The 26,652-nt window shown below is 40.5% G+C and overlaps 1 pseudogene; it reads left to right on the top strand.

Moving 5' to 3' along the window:
- Positions 1 to 15,521, top strand: part of LOC103004330 (calreticulin-like) — a 29,822-nt pseudogene extending 14,301 nt beyond the window's left edge.
- Positions 15,522 to 26,652: the final 11,131 nt, after the last annotated feature.

Genomic DNA, 26,652 nt, shown 5'->3' with positions numbered 1-26,652 from the left:
GGGTTTTTATGAGGATTAAGAGTAGTAATACACATGAATGAAAGATATTGCCTGGTAAAGAGGAAGTGTTCAACAAATGTTAGCAACAATTATCACTTATTCTAAGAGTCTGTGCTGGGCCTCTTCCTACCACAGCAGTTGTGCACGGCAGAGCCTGATTCTGGCCACCCATGGGGTCTTAATAGAAACAGAGCTTGTTTTGTAAAGCTTCAGAATAGTATTTAAGTATCTCTTGAAAATCAGAGACAGTATGGTATAAGGGAAAGAAAGAATCAGTCAAACATGTCATAAAAATCCCAGTTTAGGGGACTTCCCTGGTGGTCCAGTGGCTAAGATTCCACGGTCCCAATGCAGGGGCCCTGGTTCGATACTTAGTCAGGGAACTAGATCCCACATGCTGCAACTAAGAGTTCGCCTGCCGCAACTAAAAATCCCACATGCCACAACTAAAGATCCCTTGTGCTGCAGCGAAGATCTCACACGAGGAAACGAAGATCCCCCATGCCATGACAAAGACCCGGTACAGCCAAATAAATAAATAAATAAATAAATAAATATTAAAAAAAAAAAAATAAAGTGGGTGCATTAAAAAAAAAAAATCCCAGTTTAGTTCCTTACTAGCCTTGTGGCCCTAGGCAGGTCACTTCACCTCCCTGTGACTCAGACTCCTAATTTGTAAAAGTGAAAATAGTACCAATTTTGCAGGGTTGCTCTGAGGCTTAATAAGATATTGTGTGTAAAGCATCCAGGACATCACCTGGCATGCAGTAGGTGAGTAAGAAGGTAGCAGAGATTGGTGAGACCAAGTGCTAGGTTTCTCTGGCTGCTCTTAAGGTATTTAAATCTAAAGATTCTGTGCTCTCTGCTCTCAGGTCTCCAGACCAGTGAAGATGCCAAATTCTATGCCCTCTCCACCAGGTTCAAGCCATTCAGCAATGAGAACGAGACCTTGGTGGTTCAGTTTTCAGTAAAACACAAGCAAGGCATCCACTGCGGTGGCGGGTTCGTGAAACTCTCTCCTGACACCCTGAACCAGGAGGATATGCATTCAGAATCCGAGTATTACATCATGTTTGGTAAGCTCTCTGACAGTAGTCGCTGTCAGCCCTGTGAGGTCTTAATGAGAGCCACTGTAGTTGTAGAAAAGGCTCAGATGGAAATTTATATTTTAAAAAATTTATTGTATTAGAGTATAGTTGATTTACCATGTGTTAATTTCTGTTGTACAGCAAAATGATTCAGTTATATATGTACAGTTTTTGTATACACACACACATACGAACATACACATTCTTCTTTGTATTCTTTGGAACAGGAAATTTCTAATGTGATAGCTCCAACTCCCTCTGTGGTAAGACTCTTAGAAGACCTGAGAAAAGCAACTCTAAACCTAAATGTTAATATAGAGGTGAAGAGTCACATGGTATTAACAAGGCTACAGTACAGAGAGACACTTTCCATTTCTAAGAAAAAGAGAAAGGGATCAGAAACTGTGTAGATACCCTCAAATGTACCTATTACAATAAGGCTTTGTGCTCTGAAGGAGGTTCCTGCCCTCAGGGAGAGAAAGGCACAGAAGGTTAGGGAAATCACCTTTATCCAATATCTGTAGTGCATCCAAGTGTTGCATCTGTAACCTCAGTATACTGGGCCTCCTTGGGGGCAGTCCAGCTCTTACTTAGCTCAGTTTCAACGTGGTTGATATTTAAAAAACCAAGAAACAACAGCAACTAATCCAACTCCCAAATCATTGGTGAAGAATGTGGACTTTACTGAAGGTTTTTGCACAAATTCAGAGGAAAGGGTTAAACTACACATCATAAATCAACATTTCCTTAAAATTCTCTCTAGATATTTTTTCTTTTCCCAGGGAGCTCCAGATATCTCTCTTGCCCTCGCCAAAATCCTCCTCTTCAGCTGCTTCGTCCTTTTTCTGTCTGAATCCCTTCTCCCTCAACTCTCTTTCTTATCTATCAATCTCTTTCTTATTTTTCAATCCCTTTCTTAGGTAGACCAATAGAGCACTATGGGGGTCTAAAACATGTGTCTGCCCATCACTATTTTTTTCAGAATCTACCCTTCTCACAAGGCGCTTATGTCTGTAATGTACACGGTGGTTGTAGTAGGGAAATTGGAAATAGGTTTTTTTAATGTGATTTTTTTCCTTTTCAAATGAATATTATTTATTTGATGCTCAAACAACCCAACAAGTTTGGGCTAATAACATCTCCATTTTACAGATGAGAAAACAAAGGCAAGAAATTTGCCCAAGATGAGTAAGTCGGAAGTCAGATTTTGAACACAGTCTGCCTGGCTGTAAAGCCTGGGCTTTTTCTACTTTACCCTTTTGCCTTCTGCTTGGTGTGGACACAGGCACATGCATCATTTTTTAAAAGGCAGAATGAAGACATACTTTTACAAAGGTATTGATGAGGAGTTATGAAATCACAAAAGATGGCATGACTCAGTCCACCTGGGGGCTTTTTGGAGAAGGTATTAATTATTCTTTGAAGAATGAGTTAGATTTTAATAAGCAGAAAAGGAGATAGAGGAAATGTAATTTGGGCATAGGAAACTGTGTGTACAAAAGCTCAGAGACATGAAATTCAAATGCAAGTAGAAAAACGATGAGACCAGTGTGGCTAGAGCACACTGAGTGTGTGTGTGTGTGTGTGTGTGTGTGTGTGTGTGGTGCACGCAGGCACATGTTTAGGATAGTCAGAGAGCAATAGCATGGGAAATTAGGTAGAAAAACTAGGTTAAAACCTATTCTTGGTGGGACCTCCCTGGTGGCACAGTGGTTAAGAATCCACCTGCCAATGCAGGGGACACAGGTTTGAGCCCCTGTCTGGGAAGATCCCACATGCCTCAGAGCAACTAAGCCCGTGCGCCACAACTACTGAGCCTGCGCTCTAGAGCCAGCGAGCCACAACTACTGAGCCCATGTGCCACAACTACTGAAGCCCACGGGCCTAGAACCCGTGCTCCACAACAAGAGAAGCCACCGCAGTGAGAAGCCCGCGCACCGCAATGAAGAGTAGCCCCCCTTGCTGCAACTAGAGAAAGCCCGCGCGCAGCAATGAAGACCCAGCGCAGCCAAAAATAAATAAATAAATAAATTTATATTAAAAAAACCCCTATTCTTGGGCCTTTGCCAGGTTAAGCTCTCTGGACTCACAAATCAACAGTTTCCTTTAAAGTTTTCACAAAACAGGAAAAGCCCCAGGCTCTGTTTCTAGTTAGACTTGGGTTTAAAGCCCAGCAATGCTACTTATTAGCTGTTTGACCTTGTGCAAGTTGCTTAACTTTTCTGGGCCACAATTTTCCCAACTAAAAGTGGAGATAGTAATACCTCCTTGTGAGAATTAAATGACGTGGTATTAAGTGCCTGGCACAGGAGGGGCTTTCAGTTGGGTTTAGTCAATGGAACCCTGGCGGAAGATCACAGGGAGGGAGGAGAGTTGTGTCCCTTGACTGAAAGTCACAGCTTATCTCCTGGCTGCCCTCTCTACTGAACTCCTTTTTTTGGGGGGGCTTTGGTAACTGCCCCTTCTCCTAGCCCCTTCAAGCTTAAGGATGGGAATAGCCTGGAGCATAGCATTATTCCTTATATTTTCTCAATGTCCTGCCCCCACCATTTACAATAGTCCCTTTACGCAGGTTCGATCCCTCATCGGGGAACTAAGATCTCACATGTCGCATGGTGTGGCCAAAAAAAAAAAAAAAAAAAAACAGACAAACAAAGAACAAAAACAGAAAAAACCCAAAACAAAACAAAGAATTAAAATAGTCTCTTTATTAAATTCTCCTCAAATAATCCTAAATTTGTGAGTGCTATCTCTTTCTTGCTATGTCTGTCTTAGCCACAAAACAGGCAAACTGCCTAAAAGTGATGTAAAATCATGTATTGGGATTTAATTTCTAGGCCCTGACATCTGTGGCTTTGGCAACAACAAAGTACAAGTCATCCCTCGTTATCAAGGGAAATACCATGAGAACAACAAGACCATCAAGCGCAGGGTGAGTGTGTGGGCTGGTCTTCAGCCTAGGGGGAAGGATAACCATTTTGCATTTGTTATCTCATTTAATCCTTACAACACCCCTATAAATTAAGTACTATCATCTCCATTTTGCAGATTAGAAAATAGACCCAGAGAAGTGCTGTAAATTACAGGATTTCACATAGAAGCAATTGATCTGAAAGCCTAGGAAGTCATGTAAGCTTATCTCTTGGAACAATGCTTGCCATGGCCCACTTCCCCACTGCTAGATATTGGAAGAGATGGGGGAGGTGGGGAGTGCTGGACTTAGAAATGGGTGGTGAGTTTACCTTAGTAACATCAGGGTTAGAGAGATCTAGGTTGGCTGGAGGATAATAGCTGGATTTCATCAGCGACTCAACAGGAAATCACTGAATGCCAACTCTGTGCTGGGCCTTGGGCTGGGGATAGAGTGAGCCAGGCATGGCCTCTAATCTCACAGAACTCAGAGTCCAGTAACGGTAAGAGTCAAGCAAAGGAGAATGACTACCTAGTCTGATTGGGGTCTGTGAGAGCACAGAGGCGGCCCCCTACCCAACCTGGTGCCTTAGGAAATGCTTCAGAGAAGCACAAAGAAGTTTTCTACTGTGCTGAATTTTGAATGATGAGCATGAATTGGTCTTGTAAAGGAAGGTGACAATTTTAGGGAGGACTGAGCTACTGGAAGAGGTAATCACATGAGAAAAGTCAAGGAGACTTGAGAAAGAGTAGCACTGCAAGAAGTTTGGCACAAGTAGAGCACAGGGGAGAGGCAGAGACTGAGTCTAGAGAAGCCCCTAGGTCCTGGCTCATTGGAGAACTTGTGTTTGGGGCCAAGTCCTTCCCTAGCAGGACTGTGCATACAGGGACTCCCTGGGATCCTGCTCAGGGTAGGCATTGTGCTGGGACCTGCAGATACAACAGATGAGTCAGAAACGATCCCTGCTGTTGAGAAGCTCAGAGTCTAGTGGGACAGACAGAAAAACAGACAAGATCAAAGAATGACCAGAGCTGTGATGAAGGGAAGGATGGGAACTAGGTGAGTCCAGAGGAGTGTGTACTCAGGGGAATGAGACCCAAAGTCTCTTTTGGGTTAGCCAGAGCAATGGGATGAGGGATGTGGTACAGTGTGTTTGTGACTGTGTGGGAGGTGGCATTCAGGAACTGAGGGTCTGTTTTAGATGGTGCATTTAATGCTTGAGGTCCAACAGGGGACTGAAATATTCCTCGTTCCCTTTCTAGATCAATAAAGACACTCACCTGTACACTCTGATTATTCACCCCAATGCTACTTATGAGGTCAAAATTGACAACCAGCAAGTAGCAGCTGGGGACCTGGAGGACGACTGGGACTTCTTGCCTCCCAGGAAGATAAAAGATCCCTATGCCCGGAAACCAAGGAAATGGGATGAACGCCTACAAATAGAGGATCCTGAAGATAAGAAACCTGAGATGAGGTGTTTCACTGGGAAGCAGGAGGGGATCTTAGCTGTGGGGATGGGCAAAGGAAGCTAGGAACAATGGGGCAGAAACGGGGAGCATCTTTCCCTCAAGGAGGTGTCCAGCTAAATATTGGTATCCAGAGAGGCATTGAGGGAAGAGGGAGGCACCTCACGTTTATTGAGGATTTACTGACCCTGCTAGAAGCCTCTATGAGGACAAGGAAAGTGATGCTTAAAAAATGAAGTGACTTGCCCAGGCACACATGCATTAGAACCAACATTTGAACCTGGATCTCTTTGATTCCAAAGTTATTGATATGGGAAATATGTGGAATATACTCACTGATTCATTATCATTCACTGGAAAGCTGTACTGGATACAGCTATGAATAGAACAATCCAGGGACTGAGAATCCTCCTGGGACTCAGAATCTAGTGAGGGATACAGACAAGTACATAGATGCAGGTCACACTGTGTAATTAATGGTGAGAGTCAGGGAAGCCAAATCCTGTGGGAGCCCCAAACAGGCTCCTAACTCAGGCTGAGTTGGGGTGCAGGTGGTGTTCTGGGAAGGAGGAGGCATGCTTCAGTGATTTGGTTAACCTAGGGATTGGAAACATAGACTTTGGGGTCAGACAGATATGGTTTGTATCTGAGCTCCACCATTTACTAACTACGAAACCCCACCTATAAGCAGTTAGACCTTGGGCAAGGAATATAACTGCTGTGAAATTTCACAAACAGGGATTATTATAATACCTATATGTGAAGGTTGTTGTGATGATTAAATGAGCTAATATACATAATATAGTGCCTGGTACATAATAAGTTCTTAATACATGGCATTTATGTGTTAATCATGTGCTGAATTTCAAACAGTAAATTCATTACAGCAAGGGAAATTGATTTGGAGGAAAAATATTCCAGACCCGGAGAACAGCAGGAGTGAAGGCACATCAGTTAAGTGGAAAGTAACATGGTTATATAAAGAACGGAAAGCAGCAGTTTAGTATTTTAGGAGCATAAAGTTCAAGGTGGAGAGTGATGGAAGATGAGTTGGAAGGGTCTGTTGGAGCCAGGTCATGGAGGGCCTCACCTGCTGGGCTGCTGCTCCTGAGGTCAGAGCAGGTTCACCCTCATGCAGAGGAGATGCTCAGGGTTCAGCAAGGAGCAGCATGGCACCCAGCAACCGGAATCCATTCCGTAAGGAGAGGCCTGTACAGAGGTGGGCAGTGGCCCAGCCATGTGTAGGGAGATTCAATGGGCTCCAAACCCAGGGGGAGGGAGGTGTAGTCAGGGAATTAAGGCAGATGATCAAGCAGTGTCTGGATCTTCAGCACCCTGGGAGAATTAGGGACTAGTTTACTTCCAGACCCAACAGGCAGGCTCAGGGCAGCAAGACTAACCATAGACTCTCCCTCCTGGTGTGGACCATGCACCTGATGTAGTCAGGGTTGGATCAAGGCCTGGGGGAGAGGGGAGAGGCTGCAGGCCTCTATGCTCCCTGTTGAGTAGACCCGGAGAAGCTGGAGACTACTTAGATAGGCTGGGATCTATCAAGTCTATAGCCCCCAGGAGAGGACGCTGACTGTTAATGTCTCAGGAACCACAAAACAGCTGAGACATCCCAGGAGCTAGGGAACTTCATGCTGCTGAATGACTGTGAGTCTAGTGGGCTTGGCAGCAAAGCCTTTAGTAAGTCTGGGAAGTGGTCAGCACCAAGGTGAACTGCCAGGTAGATAGAGCAAAACTTTGGAGGCTCCAGAGCAGAAGAAATATGAACGTTAGGACAGGCCATGACTTGGAGCTCTGTCTTAGGAAATAGAAGGGACCTGGGGTACAAAGGAGGACTGATACAGATCTGGGAGCATGCTGGGGTACAAGGCAGGTCACTAATAGAGGCCTTCAGGAAGAGGGACTCAGGCTAGAAGACTTGTTCTGACAATCGGGGCACATAACTGGGGAAGGGAGAGGGCCAGGATAAGGGAAATTCCCATCTTATTTGAGCTTAAAGTAGTCAAGGTCAGAAGGATAGAGAATATGAAGAGGCACTGGAGTTGCTTAAAGGCTTTTTCTCTCCTGTATGTTTTGGATTTGTTTGCAGAGTCCTGAGCTGGGCTTTCACAGGGGTGAGGACAGGAGAGCGGCAGGGGTAGGGCGCCAGGTCCAACCCTACTGTACTCTGTACCCCAGTTTCATTCCGGCCCACCCATCTGCCCTCATGGAGGAACATTTTGTTTTAGGACTTGGAAGACTTTGAATACATCCCAGACCTGGAAGCCAAGAAGCCAGACGACTGGAATGAGGCAATGAATGGGGAGTGGGAAGAGCCCCTGATATCAAACCTGAAGTATAAGGTGAGGGGGTCTCTCCTGCCAATCGGTATGAGAAACTAGAGAGAAGAGATGTAAATTTTAATCTACAGAACAGAAACTCTGAGATCCTGTGGTCATCTTCCTCCTTTCCCCTTCTCCATAAGACTGTAGCCTCATTTGGGCCGTGTTCTCAGGGCTGTGCCTATCTGAGAGAAGGTGGTCTGGTCAAGGTTGATGCTGGGAGGCGGAGGTCCAGGGAGCCCTAGGCAAGGAATTTGTCCGGAGTGGTGGAAATCAGTCAAAGGAACATGATCAAAACAGGAAATGGGTCTGGGGTCAGGAACCGGAAGTCTCAGAAGTGGTCCAGAAAGGGGAAGGGTAGGACATGAATGAGCCAAACATGTTGGGGGAGGGTGGGGGAACTTCTTTTTAAGGGCTAAGTCCTGACCTTATGTCAGAAATGAGAGGGAACTAAAGGAATCAACTATCAAATGGTCCAGAGATAATACTGACTGAAACAAACATTGTTTTATTTGGTCACAGTTTCCTACACTGCACACCAGGAAGAGAATGGCCCCAAGTCCAGAGTCCTTAGATTGTGGGTCCCTGTGAAGCTACATTTTCTTAACATCATGAACAAACTTATGCAGAGAGCTGGGACCAGGCTCAGAATGGGTCTCTGCTACCTTGTTCTTATCCCTCTGGGTAGAAAGGGGAACCTGGAAGAGTCTTGTGCATTAGCTTGAAGAAAGGGAGAGAAGCTCAAGGAATCCTGCTCTGAATCCTTATGCCTAGTTGATTAATCTTTCTGATTGCATGAGAAGAATGGAAAAATACTAATGCTATGTTCACTCTTTGGTGCTTTGATTAGGGACAATGGAAACCTCGGATCATTCACAATCCCAGTTATCGGGGGAGTGGATTTATCCAGAAATAGACAACCCTGAATATAAGCCCAACCCAACCATTTGTCACTATTATAACATTAGTGTCCTTGGCCTGGACCTTTGGCAGGTAAATCTCTCTGGGCTCAGAGCCAGGGAAGAACAGTCCCTCTAAAGTTTCCACAAAGTAGAAAGAGCTCCAGGCTGGAAATTACAAAACTTGAGTGAGTCTTGACCTTTCTAAACCTCAAACTGTTCCTCTTTAAAATGGGATTAATTATATTCATCCTAATAATTATAATAGCTAAAATTTATTGAGTCTCTACCATGTACCAAGCACTATTTCAGAGACTTTGCAAATGCCATTTAACTCTCACTATGAAATCTCCTACTTCTGAATGTGAAAACTGACGTTCAGCAAAGTTAGCTAACTTGCCTGAAGACACATCTGGTAAGCAGAAAAGCTAGAATTTGAATGCAGGCCTTTCTGAGGCTAGATTCAGTGTTCCAATACTTTATACTGCTAGGCCGGTCCTATGTGAATCTTGGGGTAGTTCTGGAAATAAAAGGAAATCAAGAGATGTGGTAAAACTTCGAAATATTAAAATCCCCAGATAGATGTTGGGACTGATTATCCCAGCCATGATGACAAATCCTGGCCTAGCCACCCTCTTCTCTGCCAGTTACCTTTCCTGGCTCTGATTTGAAGGAAAACAGGAGGGCTCAGATACTCAGGCCTTCACAGAGTTGCTTTCTTCCAATGAGACCTGATGTTGAAAATGGGGAGGATTCTTTCCCAACTCAGGAGAAAGAGAGCACGTCAAGTGCCTGCCCCAGAGTGAAAGCTTTAGCCCAGGAGGCCTCTTGGAAACTGCAATCTATCAATGCGTAGTCTTGGAATTCCCTTGGAGAGGAAGGGAAAGTGAGCATTAATATCCCTTATTATTACCCTGTATTATGTTTGAGAGAATTGAGAATCAGAAATGTCACACGATGTGCCCAAGAGCACACAGCTAGTGCATGGGAGAGACAGGATTCAAAGGTCTGTCAGCCCGCAAAGTCCTTGTTTATTGACTACACCCACTGTACAATAGAGCCTCTAGAAACTGCAGCCACTTGACCTTGGGTGTATCCTGGAATGTTCTACAGCCAGTGAAATCTCTATCTCTGACCAGTGATTTCTACAGTTCAAGGCTGCTAAAGGTCTCTTGAACAGACACCCCCAATTTGAAGCTTTCTTGGTTTATTTATTTATTTAGACTTTCTTGTTTTCCTGACTCAGTGAGGCCAGCACACAAGTGTAAGGAGATGAAGTATGTAAATTACCATGTGCATAGTAGGGGTTCAGGAGAGAAGGAAGAAGAGAGACATATGTCCTTCTTTTGTTCCTTTTTATCTGAAGAATGTGGATACAGTTTGTACAAATTCCCATTGTTATCTCTTTTTGTTTTCAGTTGTCCCTTTTTAATAAATAATAGGAACTTTCTACATCTTGAAAAAATATGTGGTCATATTAATATGCCTTATCTGATTGTTCCCTTAAAATGCACTGGGGTTTTTTTTTTTTTTTCCACTGAAAACATTAAGGCACACACTTTAAACAGTTTCTTTGTTCATCTACAAAATTTAAAAATTATTTGACACTAATTGCTCTGAGTTCTATCTTCCTCCTCAAGTAGGCAAACCTTTCTATTTGAGAATTTAAACCATGCTGAAGGAATGTTTCTCAAACTTTAACATGCGTATGAATCACTCAGATCTTAATAAAATGCAGATTCTGATCCAGCAGGTCTGGGACGAATCCTGAGAGACTACATTTCTGAAACTCCAGCATTATCTCTTTTTTTTTTTTTGGTCTTGTGATACAGTTCTGCACAACGCTGACATCACCCTTGCAGGCATCCTTTCCTTTTAAGTTCTAGTTGGGTCTGGCACTCCCAAGTCCTACTCCACCCTACCCACTCAGCCAAACCAACACATCCAGTTTATCACAGGGTCCCTGCACCTCATTGGAAAAGCCTAGCGACTCTCAGCATAGAGATGGGCCGGAATTCTCTCACCTGCCCTGCCCCAATCCGGGTTTCCAGATGTTCTGTGAGTCCATCGCCCTCTGCATCAGGTCCTAGCCTAGCAAGCTGCTTAATCTTCCTGCTTAGTCCCTGACCCATCCTGTTCTCTGTTCCTACACTCCCATACACAGTCCCTTTTCTTTTCTTTCCTTTTATTTCTCCCTTAGGCAGAAGATACTGCATTCTTTCATCAGGACAGAGGCTAGGAGGAGATGGCAGTGAACAAGAAAATTCTTTCTCTTAGCTTTGGGACTCCTTATGATCTTTGAAGGAGTAGTGGCTCCAATGAATATAGCCTAACAGCCATAATGCAAAGCACATTGACATTCCTTAGGTCATATGGTCTGTGTCACAGCCCTGTGGGGCTGGAGGGTAGGGCTTATCATCTCTGTTTTACTGACCAGGAAGTGGAGGGCTTAGGGAGGTGACTTGGCTTGTCAAGATCCCATAGCTAGTAAGTGCCCAAACCTATACTCTTCCCATTTTATGATTCAAGTGGGACATCACAGGAAACCAGGTAACTTCCAGTGAATTAACTTTTTAGGCTTTACAGTCTCACAAAGCTTTCTCACATATTCTTTTCTCCTGAGAACTGTATGAAGAAAGCAGGGAAATTATATTTTCTTCCATTTTCCAGATAAAAACATGGAGGCACAGAAGAGATATGAGTAGACCAAGGTCCCTCCACTAGTGAGTTGCAGGAAGCAGGACTGGCCCTCATGTCCTGATTCTCAGTTGGAGGCAGAGCCAGGAGTTTAGTGTAGGGGGGATGGGGGTAAGTGAGCACCAGAGAGAACAGGGGAGATTGGAAACATTTCTCGTGCGAGTAGAAAAAATGGAAGAGCCAAAAAACGAGCAGTTCCCTAACCAAGACTGCTGACAGCTCAAAAAGAAAAAAAACAAAACAAAAAATAAATTCCAACTCACAAAAAGAAAAAAAAAACCCAAAGAAAAAAATCGTAAAGTTGCATAAGGAATTATTAAAACCAATTTTTTAAATGGCTCAGAGGAAATTAACGATCTTTATTCAAAGTGGCTATTTTGTCATTTATTTTTCTGCTGAAGGCAGGGTTGGGGGGATGATGTAAGCCAAATAAAAGTCTTTCTTATTTAAAAAAAGCAAAACAAAACAAAACTTTTTTCAAACCCTAGAGGAAGGACACATGATAACTCATGCTGCAAACTTTCTCGTGGTCATACAACGGCTCTCACACAATTAACTTGCTGATTTATTTAACATATAATGCTAAAGCAAAAAAATCCGGAATGACTCTCCTTTTGTTTCTTTTGAAACATATCCAGATACTGAAAATTATGATAATAACTATTACCATTTATCGAATGACTGTTATCTGCTAGACACTGTGCTTTACATATATTATTTCTAATGCTCATGACAACACTTCAAGGGAGTTATTTTTAATACTTCACTTATGAGGGAATAGGCTCAGAGGAGTTGAGTAACTTCCCCAAAGTCACACAGCTAGTATGTGGTTGAGCTGGTCTGTCTGACTCCATGACTGCTGCTCTTTCTATTCTGTTCCTTTATCATTAATAAACACTGAAATTATTATATACAATTGACTTGATTCATCTTTTTCTTTAATTGTAAATATTAAATATGTTATTTTAAGAAAATAGAGAATCTAAATTGTGCTTGCACTTCTTGTCAAACCTTTTCTTTTCCCCGTATTCTTTTAGTTTTTCTGATTATATTGAGGAGAGAACCTTAAAAAGGACATCTATAAGTGGCAGCAGAGACTATCAATCTGAGCTGGGGCAAGAGCCACTGGACAGCAATTTGGAGCCTAGCAGAATGAGGAAAATTTCTTCACAACCCTATGAAAGAGTGGTCACAGGCTTGGAGAACACAGAACCTTGGGAAACAGTAAAGTAACTTCTTTCTAGAGCAGATCAGCTAAGGTGGTACAGCATTCTGGACCCTCTGTGCTCTTAATCATCTTTGTATTCCCTCACTCCACCTCAGTTATTGATTAAAATCTCTGGGTCAGTGGCCTGGGAATCTGCATTTAGCAAAGCTTCCAGGTGATTTTTAAAACCTTTTGACCTAGTTCTAATAATCCCATTGTTTTCATTTCAACAGGTGAAATCAGGCTGCATCTTTGACAATTTCCTTCTTACAAATGATGAAGAGTTTGCAGAAGAGGCTGGAAATAAGACCTGGGGAATAAGGAAAGTAAGATTTTTCCCTCACTTGGATTTCCAGGTGTCTGACTCCTCAGTTGTGCACTGTTCTCTGCATTTAAAAAATCAGTCTCACAGTCATTGTCTCATTTGCTGGTTACATGGCCCTGAGAGGCAGGGTAAAGAACTTGTATTCATTGGACATCTACAACGTTGTACTTGACTCTCTGAACACTTTCCACAAGTCTTCCCACTTAGCTCTCAAAACAACCCAGCAAGACAGGTATTGTTATTCCCATTTTTCAGATGTAGGAATTGAGATTCATAGAGTATATATAAACTGTGCAAGGTCACATGCAGCCTTTAACTTGTTGAGTTAGAATGCACACTCCTTCTGTGTCACACTCCCTGCTCACAGTGGGGTGATCTAGAAGGGAGCCACTGAACCCATTTCTGATGGATGACTTGGAGAAGGAAGCAAGATGTTAGTGCTGTTTACCAGCTTCCCTGCTCTCCTAGAACTATTTTACGGGTGGAGTGATACTTAGGACAATGGCTTCTTCTTGGTGTCACCCTTCCTCCAGACCTCCTGGTTCTGCAGGAAGGGTGATTCAAGCAGGTTTGTGGCCAATGCTTGATTACCCAAAAGGCAGACGAGGCTCCTGGTTAGAGCACCAGCAAAGCACAGGCATTAAAAAGAAATTTTTGAGAGAACTTTGATACTTAGCATTTTCAAAGAAGCATTGACACAGTCATCATGGAAAAAATAAAAATGAGACTTTTTACACTTCTTAGTCTGGTTTTGTTTTGTTTTTACTTTGAGGTTGTCATCTAATATTGTTTTCTTAAAATAAATTTATTTATTTTATTTTATTTTATTTTGGCTGCGTTGATTCTTCATTGATGCGCGCGGGCTTTCTCTAGTTGCGGCGAGTGGGGGCTACTCTCCGTTGCGGTGAGCGCGCTTCTCACTGCGGTGGCTTCTCTTGTTGCGGAGCACAGGCTCTAGGCGCGCGGGCTTCAGTAGTTGCAGCACCTGGGCTCAGTAGTTGTGGCTCACGGGCTCTAGAGCGCAGGCTCAGTAGCTGTGGCACGCAGGCTTAGTTGCTCCACGGCATGTGGGATCTTCCCGGACTAGGGCTCGAACCCATGTCCTCTGCATTGGCAGGCGGATTCTTAACCACTGTGCCACCAGGGAAGTCCCAAGGACTGTGTCCTTTCTTTGAGGCCCCTCTGAGTAGTAAAATTTATGAAGACAGCTCTAAAGATCAAATTCTAGCACCTGGATGAACACATTAGAGAATCAGAAGTCCCATTTCTGACTGCAAATTTGTATTGGCTACAGTTCAAAAGCAAATTCAAAGAGTTCCATAAAGGTTGTTTTACTGTGATATAGCAGAAAGAGGGCCAGACTCAGAACCAGAAAACCTGGTTTCTAATTCTAGTTCTACCACTCACTAACTGTATAGCTTGGGGAACTGATTTAATCAGTCTGAATCTCATATTCCTCATCTAGAAGGTGGGAGCAGTAACACTTCACACATTGCTGTAAGGAATAGAAATAATGTGTGTAGACTGTCTCACACCATGCTTAGCAATGCTGTGGGCATTCAGTAGATGTTTGTTTAATCTGAACCCATTTTATTTATGAACAAATTACACACACACACACACACACACACACACACACTTCTCTCCACCCAACACATACTGAAAACTTATAGGTAAATAAACACCATACCAGAAATCTTTAAGAGTGTGGGAAGATGCCAGACATTTCTAAAGTGAGTTAACTTTGTTTATACCATCTGTAAATTATTTTGAAATTCCACACTCTAAATAGGACATAGAGAAGCAATGGGGAGAACTGTACGAAGAAATGGAAAAAAGAAAACAGGAAAAAGAGGCCAAGAAGAAAAAGGTAAAGGAGGAGGAAAGGGAAGATGACATCTGGGGAATTGAAGAAGAGGGAAGTGAAGAGGATTCTGCTGAGGAACCAGGAAATTACAGGCAGCTGAAGGAAGATGATGATGAAAGAGCATTTCTGGGTAAAAATGTAGAAGTCCGTGTTGGTCAGAAGGATGAACTATAACTGGGTAAAAAGTGGTTACTACTCAGAGGCAAATGATGTTGCTTAGAAGGAAGAATGTTCATGGTTTGGCAAAGTCTGGGGAGCAAAATTACTTGCTCTCTCTGAATGAACATTGAATTTGGATTTCTATCCCATCTCCTTTGCTCTGTATGACCTTGGGAAAGTCCCATCACCTCTTGGGGCTTCTCTTTCCTTGTCAATGGAAAGGGAGTGATAATTCCTGTTTCATGAGGCTGCTGTAAGGATTAAATTAGCTATGTGTGCAAAGTGCCTGATATAAAAAGACAATCAACAAATAGTAGCTATTACTACTTATCATTATCATGGTATTTATAAAATTAATTGACAGTAAAAAAGCCTCTGTATAAACTTGAGCCTCACTTTCAACTTATTCCAGTATATCCAGTGATTTTATTTTGTTTAAATATCTGTATTATCTAGTATTTACTGAGCAGTTCTGATAGCTGTATTTGTGGGCGATGATGCTTGATGTTTTCTTCTTGCAGGTGTATCAAGCACTTAAAAACAAAATCAGACTTCCTCTTAACATAAACAAAGATACTTTGTGAAACTCCTTTTGCTTCTCTGCTGTTTTGTGCCATAATTTTTAATTAATTATTACTTGTTTGCAGGTTTGCTGGTTTTACAGTTACCCTTTCTGTACCATCGGCTCACAATATCATTATATGCATTCACATAGCTCTTTACAGATCACAAAGCACTTTCCTATAAATTTGAGCAACTACTGCAATGTGCTCATTTAATCCTCAGAACAGCCATTGTAGAGGATACCATTATTATCTTCCTTTTACAGATGCAGAAACTGCTAAGAGGAGGCAAGTCACTTGTTCAGGGTCAAATTGCCAGTAAGGGGCGGGACCTGTATCTGAATTCAAGTTTGTCTGGTTCCAAAGATTATCCTTCCATTGCATTAGGCTGTTTGTTGAATGAGTGAGTAAATATCTATTACGACTGAGTACAGATAGTAGGCAAGTCTCACATGGAAAAAATACCCTTTTAACAAAAATAATCATAAAGTAATTTTCCTCTTTTAAAAATTTTCTCAAAAAATAAACATACAGACAAGCAGTTGCATGAAGTGTGACAGCCTTTTCACAAGAAGCTAATGTGGTTGCCAGGTGTTCAAGGCCACCATGGTTGATTCCTGGCCCTACTTACTTATCAGCTGTATTACCTTAGGCAAGTAATCTAACTTGCCTGTGGGAGTTATTTTCTGTGTCTCATTTTTCTGTGTCTCATTTTTCACATTTGCAAACTCAGCTGTGAGGATTAAATGCTGACTCTTCCTTCCTTTATTTTACTAGGACTACACCAAGGATTAATCCCAGTCTAGCTGGAGAGTCAAGCCCAGACACAATTATCATATGATAGCACAGGGCTACAAATTTAGGTCTGGAACATTGTAGGTGCTCAATAAATATTAGTTAAAAGAATGAACAAAACTCTGACTGGTGCTTTCAGGGAAGAGTTCACGAAGGAAGTAACTTTTGAACCAGCTCTTGAAGAACACATGTGTCTGTCTTTCGGAGGAGGATATGTGTGAACCAAATTTCAGAGTCAAAGAGCAGGGCACCTGTATGACAGGAGTGGGGTGGTGAGATCAGGGAGAAGCAGCAAGAACTCCTTCTTCCTTCTTTCCCGTAGGTTGGAGTCTGCTGTAGTGTCTGGGCCTTACAATCTTTGGAATGTTCTGGTTTGGAAAATTTGCCTTTGCAGGGAGGCAAAACTTTACCTCTTCCCTCTTAGGGTCTTCAGCTGGGCCTTAGAATTTAGTTAACGTAAGACAGATGAACAGGAGAAAAACATACAAATTTATTCAATGTAAGTTTTATGTGACACGGGAGCCCTCATAAGGAAATGAAAACCCAAAGAAGTGGCAAACCCTAAATGCTTTAATACTAGGTTAAACAAAGAGAGGCAATTGTGGAAAAGTAACTAAAATGTACAGGGAGGCTAAAGGAAGATAAGAATTATTTTAACAATGTCAGTTTGTGTAGAATTCTCTTGCTCTCAACTTGATGAGTGTTTCTTTTCTCCTGGTACGTGGAGGGCAGCTCCTACATGGGAGCTTTACCTCCTGTGTTCAGGAGGAAAGGGGAGATCAAAGTATCCCTTTTGTATCTGCTGTTTTTCAAGTGCCTTTAGCTTAAAATAACCCTTATGCCAAAGTGGCATATTTTGGGGTAGCATATCTTGGCACCCTTCACCTTTATACCTGTTTCTATAACATAAGAGTCCTCTCATGGTGAAAAAGAGCAAGGCTTCAGGTACTGAGTCTAAACCCTGTTTTGGGGCTGCAGGGCTGGTGTGTGAGGAATCTATGTTTTAGGGATGCCATTGTTTACTACCAATGTCTGCTCTGATTGGTCAGGCATATGTTCTACCAGTTGTTACATATTTTCAAGTATCACCAGATAAAGATACTGATTTTCATGCAGAATTCTGAGGGAGTAGTAAACTATAAAGATCCATTTGAGGGAATTCCCCGGCAGTCCAGTGTTAAGGACTCTGAGCTTTCACTGCTGAGGGCACAGGTTCAATCCCTGGTCGGAGAACTAAGATCCTGCAAGCTGCGCCGGGTGGCCAAAAAAAAAAAAAAAATCCATTTGAATATATTTTTTAAAGTTGCTGCTTTACCTTTGTTAATTTTTTACCTTTATTTTGATTGATTGTACAAACATTATTTCAGAAATTAATGTAATTTTAACTAGAAAAAATTCATGCATAGTTCCATCCATTCTGCACACATACTGAAATTTTTGTGTTTCCTGCTAGGACTTGTCTTTTGAATACCACCATTCTGCCACTGAACCATACTCCTCTAGATTGAGTTTTTCTTTTGAACTTCTGTTCATATGTTTAATTTTCAAAAGTAACAGATGTTCAATATAAAAAAATTCATATCTACAAACACATTAAGAAAAAAGTAAAAAATTTTAATTATTCCCAAATCCAGAGACATCTGTGCAATATTTATTGTCTTTTCTTCCAGTTTTGTGTTTATGCATTGGTTGACTGGTTTGACTTTGGGTTCAAGTGGTTTAATCACACTCTTCAGTACATGGCACTTTATCCTCTTTGGTCGGTGATTATCACTTTTAAATTTTATTTGTTACTTTTTGTTTTCTCTTTTACTGCCTTTCCCTTCCCCACACAAGCAACTAAGTTCTATCGGATGTAAAACTTTTTTTGGCATATGTTCTTACAAAATATGAATTTTTGTTTGCCCTGGGTGTATTTTTAATTTATGTAAATGGTATAGTGTTTAAATCTCATTTTGTTTCCTCATATTTTTCACTATGCACTGAGTTTTTAAAATGCATTCATGTTAGAAATAGACAATCTGAAAAGACCAATCACTTGTAGTGAAATTTAATTTGTAATTAAAAAAAAAACCTCCCATCAAACAAAAATCAGAACAGAATGGCTTCACAGGGGAATTCTACCAAACACATAAAGAAGAGCTAATATCTATCCTTCTCAGACTCTTCCAAAAAATTGAAGAGGATGGAACACTCCCAAATTCATTCTACAAGGGCACCATTACCCTGATACCAAAACCAGACAAAGACACTACAAAAAAAGAAAATTACAGGCCAACATCTCTGATGAATATAGATGCAAAAATCCTTAACAAAATATTAGCAATCCGAATTCAACAATATATAAAAAGGATCATACACCATGATCAAGTGGGATTTATTCCAAGGATGCAAGGATGGTTCAATATCAATCAGTGTGATATACTTCATTAACAAAAGGAAGGATAAAAATCACATGATCATCTCAATAGAAACAGAAAAAGCATCTGACAAAATTCAGCATCCATTCATGATAAAGACTACCATCAGGGCTTCCCTGATGGCGCAGTGGTTGAGAATCTGCCTGTTAATGCAGGGGACACGGGTTCGAGCCCTGGTCTGGGAAGATCCCACATGCCACGGAGCAGCTGGGCCCGTGAGCCACAACTACTGAGCCTGCGCGTCTGGAGCCTGTGCCCCGCAAGGGGAGGGGCCGCGATAGTGAAAGGCCCGCGCACCGCAATGAAGAGCAGTCCCCGCACCGCGATGAAGAGTGGCCCCCGCTTGCCGCAACTAGAGAAAGCCCTCGCACGAACCGAAGACCCAACACAGCCAAAAATAAATAATTAATAAATAAATAAAGTAGCTATAAAAAAAAAAAAAAAAAAAAAAGAGTATTCTTTAAAAAAAAAAAAAAAAAGACTACCATCAGAGTAGGTATAGAGGGAATATATATTAACATAATAAAGGCCATGTATGATAAGCCCACAGCTAACAAATTAATGGTGAAAAGCTGAAAGCATTTCCTGTAAGATCAGGAACAAGACAAGGATGCCTACTCTTGCCACTTCTATTTAACAGAGTATTGGAAGTCCTAGCCATAGCAATCAGAAAAGAAAAATAAATAAAAAGCATTCACATTGGAAGGGAAGAAGAAAAACTTCACAATTTGCAGATGACATGACACTATATATATAGAAAACCCTAAATCTCCACCAAAAAACTATTAGAACTAATAAATGAATTCAGTAAAGTGGCAGGATACAAGACTAATATACAGAAATCTGTTGCTTTTCTATACACTAATAATGAACTATCAGAAAGAGAAAGCAAGAAAACAATTCCATTTAAAACAGTATCAAAAATAATAAAATACCTAGGAATAAACTTAACCAAGGAGAGGAAAGACCTATACTCTGGAACTATAAAATCTTGATGAAGGAAATTGATGATGACACAAAGAAATAGAAAATACTCCGTTTTCATGGATTGGAAGAATTAAATATTGTTAAAATGTTCATACTGTTCAAAGCAATCTACAGATTTAATGCAATCCCTATCAAAATACCCATTATATTTTTCACAGAACTATAACAATTCTAAAATTTATATGGAACCACAAAAGACCCTGAATAGCCGAAGGAATCTTGAGAAAAAAGAACAAAGCTGGAGGTTTCATGCTCCCTGACTTCAGACTATACTACAAAGCTACAGTAATCAAAACAACATGGTACTGGCAAAAAACAAAACAAAACAAAACAAACAGACATATAGACCAGTGGAACAGAATAGAGAGCCCAAAAATAAACCCACACATTTATGATCAATGAGTTTACAACAAAGGAGGAAAGAATATATAATGGAGAAAAGACAGTCTCTTCAATAAGTGGTACTGGGAAAACTGGACAGCTACATGTAAAAGAACAAATTAGGACATTTTCTCACACCACATACAAAAATAAACTCAAAATGGATTGAAGACTTTAATGTGAGACCAGAAACTGTAAAACTCCTAGAAGAGAACATGAGCAGAACACTCTTTGACATTAATCATAGCAATATTTTTTGGATCTGTCTCCCAAGGCAAAAGAAACAAAACCAAAAATAAACAAATGGGACCTAATTAAACTTAAAAGCTTTTGCACAGCAAAGGAAACCATTGACAAAATGGAAGGCAACCTACTGAATGGGAGAAAATATTTGCAAATGATATGACTTATAAGGGGTTAATGTCCACAATGTATAAACAGCTTATACAACTCAATGTCAAAAAAACCAATCAATTCGATTAAAAAATGGGCAGAAAAACTGAATAGACATTTTTCCAAAGACATACAGATTCCAACAGGCACACGAAAAGATGCTCAACATTGCTAATTATTAGAGAAATGCACATCAAAACCACAATGTGATATCACCTCACACCTGTCAGAATGACTATCATCAAAAAGAGCACAAATAACAAATGTTGGCAAGGATGTGGAGAAAAGGGAACCCTAGTATACTGTTAGTGGGAATGTAAATTGGTGTAGCCACTATGGAAAACAGTATGGAGATTCCTCAAAAAACTAAAAGTAGAACTCCATATGGCCCATCAATTCCACTCCTGAGTATATATCTGAAGAAAATGAAAACACTAATTCAAAAAGATACATGCACCCCAATGTTCACAGCAGCATTATTTATAATAGCCAAGACATGGAAGGAACCTAAGTGTCCATCAACAAATAAATGGATAAAGAAGATGTGATATAGCCATGATTTTGTAATAAGTTTAAATGGAGTATAATGTATAAAAATATTGAATCACTATGTTGTACACCCGAAACTATTATAATATTGTAAACCAACTATATGTCAATAAAAAATAAAATATATGCTTGTTGCTGTGTGTATATCTAATCCATTTTTGATGATTACTACATAATATTTAATGACAGAACATTTACCACATTTTAGCTGTCTACTCTCCCAGTGATAGACAACCAGGTTGTCTTCAAGTCTGCACCATCATAAATAACACAGCAATGAATATGTTTCTGTGTCTGTATAAGAATTTCTTTGGGGTATATCCCAGGAGTGCAACTGTGGGCTCATAGAATATGAGTTCTTGATTTGCATAATTTATGTCAGATTGCTTTCCACAAGGCTACACCAGTCCATACTCCCACCACCACGCATAAGGGTTTCAGCATCCCCACAACCCGACCAGCTGGCATTATCAATATTTTATAGTTTAATAGATGTAAAACGATAGTACATTGCTGTTTTAATTAACATTTCACTGATATTTTTGAGCATCTCTTCATATGTCTTTTGATTTTTGGATTTCCTCTCTGTTCATGTTTTTTGCGTATTTTCTTTCTAGGGGTTGCTACCCTCTTACTTATTTGCAAGTATTTTGTGTATTAAGTATTTCATATACCTTTTCTCATTCTCTCATCTAGTTACTTTGTCTACAGTGTCTTTTGGTGAATAGAAATCTTTATTATTCATCAATACTATTGTCTTATAGTTTGTGATTTTTATAATAGGTTTTGCTTTTCCATTCCCCTCAGTCACAAACTGTAATAGTCTCCTATGTTTTTCTTTTATAATTTTATTTTTCACATTTATTATATCTTTAATCCTCCTCAAACCAGTCTTGTATGAGGTATAGAATTGATGAAATATGGTAATTATACTTTAAGCCTTGATATATCAGTTTCTGAGAGGGAGATATTAAATCTGCTACAATTATGCTTCTATCTATTTCTTCCTGCAGTTCTCTATATTTTAAGACTGTATAATTAGGTGCATCTATGTGTTTTACCTATTACATTTATGTGTTTGTTTCTTTTATGAATATGTAATGACTTTTTATCACTTCTTATCCTTTGAGACTAAAATTCCTTTTTGACAGATACTATGGTCACAACCCAGTTCATATTTTCCTGGTGTATCTTTTTTCATCTTTTTTTTTTTTTTTAAGAGACTTTTTTTTTAAATTAATTAATTTATTTATGGCTGTGTTGGGTCTTCGTTTCTGTGCGAGGGCTTTCTCTAGTTGTGGCAAGTGGGGGCCACTCTTCATCGCGGTGCGCGGGCCTCTCACTATCGCGGCCTCTCTTGTTGCGGAGCACAGGCTCCAGACGCGCAGGCTCAGTATTTGTGGCTCACGGGCCTGGTTGCTCCGCGGCATGTGGGATCTTCCCAGACCAGAGCTCGAACCCGTGTCCCCTGCATTGGCAGGCAGATTCTCAACCACTGCGCCACTAGGGAAGCCCTTTTTTCATCTTTTTATTTTTAGTCTTTCCATCTCCTTATGTTTTAAGTGTGTCTTTGATAGCCAATTTACTGTTGGATATATTTTTTAAAAATCCAATTAGTGAGATTAACTTATTTGCATTTAACATAATTGCTATATATTAAGAGTTAATCCTACCATCCACGTGCTACACACTTTTTTTTCTTAACCTCCATTTCTACTTTCTTTTTTTTTGAAGTATAGTTAATTTACAATGTTGTATTAGTTTCTGATGTACAGCAAAGTGATTCAGTTATACATATATACATGTATATTCTTTTTCATATTCTTTTCCATTATAATTTATTACAAGATATTGAATATGGTTCCCTGTGCTATACAGTAGGAACTTGTTGTGTATCTATTTTGTATTATAGTAATTTGTATCTGCTAATCCCAAACTCCTAATTTATCCCTCCCCCCTGCTATCCCCTTTGGTAACCACAAATTTGTTTTCTATGTCTGTGAGTCTGTTTCTGTTTTGTAAATAAGTTCCATTTGTATCATATTTTGGATTCCACATATAAATGATATCACATGATATTTGTCTTTGTCTGTCAGACTTACTTCACTTAGTATAGTAATCTCTAAGTCCATCCACGTTGCTGCAGATGGCAGTATTTCATTCTTTTTATGGCTGAGTAGTATTCCACTATATATATACATATATATGTATGTATATATATATATATATATATATATGTATATATATACATATATATAACATCTTCTCTATTCATCTGTTGATGGACAATTTAGGTTGCTTACATGTCTTGGCTATTGTAATTTGTGCTGCTATGAACACTGGGGTTCATGTGTCTTTTTGAATTAGAGTTTTCTCTGGATATATGCCCAGAAGTGGGATTGCTGGATCATATGGTAACTCTATTTTTAGTTTTTTAAGGAACCTCCATACTGTTCTCCATAGTGACTGCACCAGTATACATCCCACCAACAGTATACAAGGGTTCCCTTTCGCCACACCTTCTCCAGCATTTACTATTTGTAGACTTCTTGATGATGGTCATTCTGACCAGTGTGAGGTGGTACCTCATTGTAGTTTTGATTTGCATTTCTCTAATAATTAGCAATGTTGAGCACCTTTTCATGTGCTTATTAGCCATCTGTATGTCTTCTTTGCAGAAATGTCTGTTTTGGTCTTCTGCCCATTAAACTTCTGCAGGTCTAAAATTCATACATAATTTTTTTTCTTGTGGTGGTAGCCATTCACTTCAGAATCATACCCATAGATTTAAGAGAGTTCCTCCATCTCAACAGTTTGAACAAAAACCCAAACAAAAGTTCTAAGGGTGATGCTCAAAGATCTGATGCATCATGTGCGCACGTTGATCCAATCACTGTTGCTGAAGTAGAAGGTGTTTGATCTCCAAAGGAAACACAAGGTACTGTTTTCAAAAGAAGGAGGAATGAAGGCCATAAAACAATATATGTCCACTTCTTCATACTAATTCAACTTTTTAAAACCAGTTTCTTCATCTGTGAAATGGCAATGATAATACCTATCTCAAAGGGGTGATATGAGGAGCAAACTGGGTAATAGATATGAATGTCCCTTGTGAATCATACAGTGCTGTACAAAGATTAGTTATTCCTGCTCTTGCATTCCTCACATGGTATCATTAGTTTAGATATTGGTATTTATCTGTATTGCTACATAGGGAACTACCATCCTAGCCAGCATTCTCCCTAAATTGTGCTGATGTCTGTAGAACTGATTTTCCTTTTCTGAGAATAATGAATGTACAAGATGTCAGGATCATGTTTGACCCGGGAGTCAGTTTCCACCCAAATGATCTTGAAGTTGCAGGGCAGGGTAACTCGCTAGTAGACGTGCCAGACTGCACACAGCTGGAAGCTTGTTGCAATGGTGCCAAACTGGGCTCCAGTTCCCTCTCTACCTCAGATTATATTTGTGACCTTACCCAGGTCACTTTAACTCTCTGAGCCTGAAAAATGGAGGTCATAAGACCCACCACTTAAAGCTGTGGTAGGATTACAGAAGATTATAATGTAAAATGCTCTGGCCTTGGAGAAAGTCTTAGGCTTGTCAGACACAGATTCAAATCTTTATACTGAACGCTTACCAATTTTCACTCTGCTACATTATGGCTAGGTTGAGTGCAGGTTATTTTTCATCTCTGAAGTACATTGAATTTCTCTGTTTCCTTAGAGAATAACCGTTGTCCCCCTCAAAGCCCTATGTCTTTATAATTTGGACTAGGAATACTTGCCAGCAGGATAAAGTCTCCCAGGAGGTCCTGTTCTTTATGGGCAACTGAAGTTGATAATTCTGCTTTTCACATGTGAAAATTTAGATTCAGACTAAATTGAAAGATAGTAACGAAGCTGCTATGTTTATTGGAATAGGCTATGATTGCTCATAAACCTATAATAATCCCATGAATTAGGTACTAATATCCTCGTTTTACTGATAAGGAAATAGAAGGTCACATAAATTAGGTAACTTGACTAAGGTGACACAGTTGATAAGGAGAAGGTAAACAGTCTAGTGTAATGTAAGGAGGATGGACTTTGGAGTTAGAAAGATCTAAATTAGGATCCTGGCACCGCCGCTTACTAGATCTTGATCTTTGGCCCAGGGACCAAACCCCTTAAATCTCAGTTTCCTCACCTGTAAAGTGGGGATTATGATAATATCGACCTCACCTGAATGTTTTGAGGTTAAACTGAGAGAGTATACGTAATGCAGCGTGCCTGGCACATGGTAAGCGCTCCATAAATCTTTAGGCAGTGCTTGATAAGTGTCCTGGGATCCCAGAGCCCATAGAGCTCACCCACAGTGCGGCCTTAGGCAGAACTTGAATCATCATCAAGCTCCTTTAAAACATTTCACTGGACATTCAAATGGTTGGCCTGACAATCCTTTGGGCTATGATTCAAGATGAAAGTCCCAGAAAGGAAATGAAGCAGCAATGTGCAGACCACCCCCACCCACACCCTGCCCAGCACAGCTGTTTGGACCAGGACTGGGAATCTGCCCCAAAGGCAGGCAAGCAACCAACAACCTACAAATGTGGACTGGCTTCTAAGAAATGAGTTGGACAAATCAATATCTCTCTCTCAGGGATCTGACTTAGGAAACATGAAGTGACTGAGGCAATTAACAGCAATAAAAACTATAACTAACTAAACTATGACATTGAGTAAGGATATGTGTGGGAGGAGATAGAGCCTGGGCTGTCTCTATCACAGACCAAAGTGATGAGGAAGCAGAAATTATGAGTAAACAGAAGCTATGAAGTAGAAAAAGATATATTTATTCAACAAATATTTCTAGAGCCCCTTCTATGAACTAGGCACTGTGCTAGGCTCTGAATATGCAAAAGTGACTAAGACACTGCTTCTGCCTTCACAGCACTTAATTTTAGTAAGGAAGAGAGACAAAACAAGTAAACAAACAAATAAATAATTACAAATTGTTTTAAGGGCTAAAAAAGAAAACAAGTATGGGGCTTAGATAGAACATAGCAGGAAAGGAGCTACTTAAGAAATAGCATGGTGAGGGAAATTCTCTCAGAACAGATCATTAAAGTGAGACCTGCAGAATGAGAAGGAGCCAGAGAGAAGAGTATTTGAGGCAGAGGTTGTGCAATGCCTGCCAGTAAGAAAGGGCTTATTATGTACAAGGAAGCTGGGAAACAACAACAAAACAAAACAAGCCAGGTTGCTGGAGGGAAGTGAAGGAAAGGGAAGCAGCCTGAGATGAATTTAGCGGGGTAAGCAGGAAGCATGTCACAGGACCAGCAGGCCTTGGAATGAGTATTGGAGTTGGGTATTTAGTCCCAGTGTAGAGAGAAGCCATGAAAGCATTTGAGGTTGGGTAGTAACGTGATCCAGTATAAAGTGGTAGATAAGTGCAAAGGCTAAAGATTCATTCTGGGTCCAAGCCTAAGTTCTACCATTTACCAGCTGTGTGATCTTGGGCAGTACTTAACTTCTCTGAGCTCCAGTTTCCTTTTCTATAAAATTGAGGTAAATTGGTTTTTACCTCATGGAGTGGTTTTAAAGACTAAATACATATAAAGTGCTTGTAGC

The sequence above is a fragment of the Balaenoptera acutorostrata genome, chromosome 1 (genome assembly GCF_949987535.1).
Source record: "Balaenoptera acutorostrata chromosome 1, mBalAcu1.1, whole genome shotgun sequence".
NCBI lineage: Eukaryota > Metazoa > Chordata > Mammalia > Artiodactyla > Balaenopteridae > Balaenoptera > Balaenoptera acutorostrata.
This window is presented reverse-complemented; position numbering and strand designations above follow the sequence as displayed.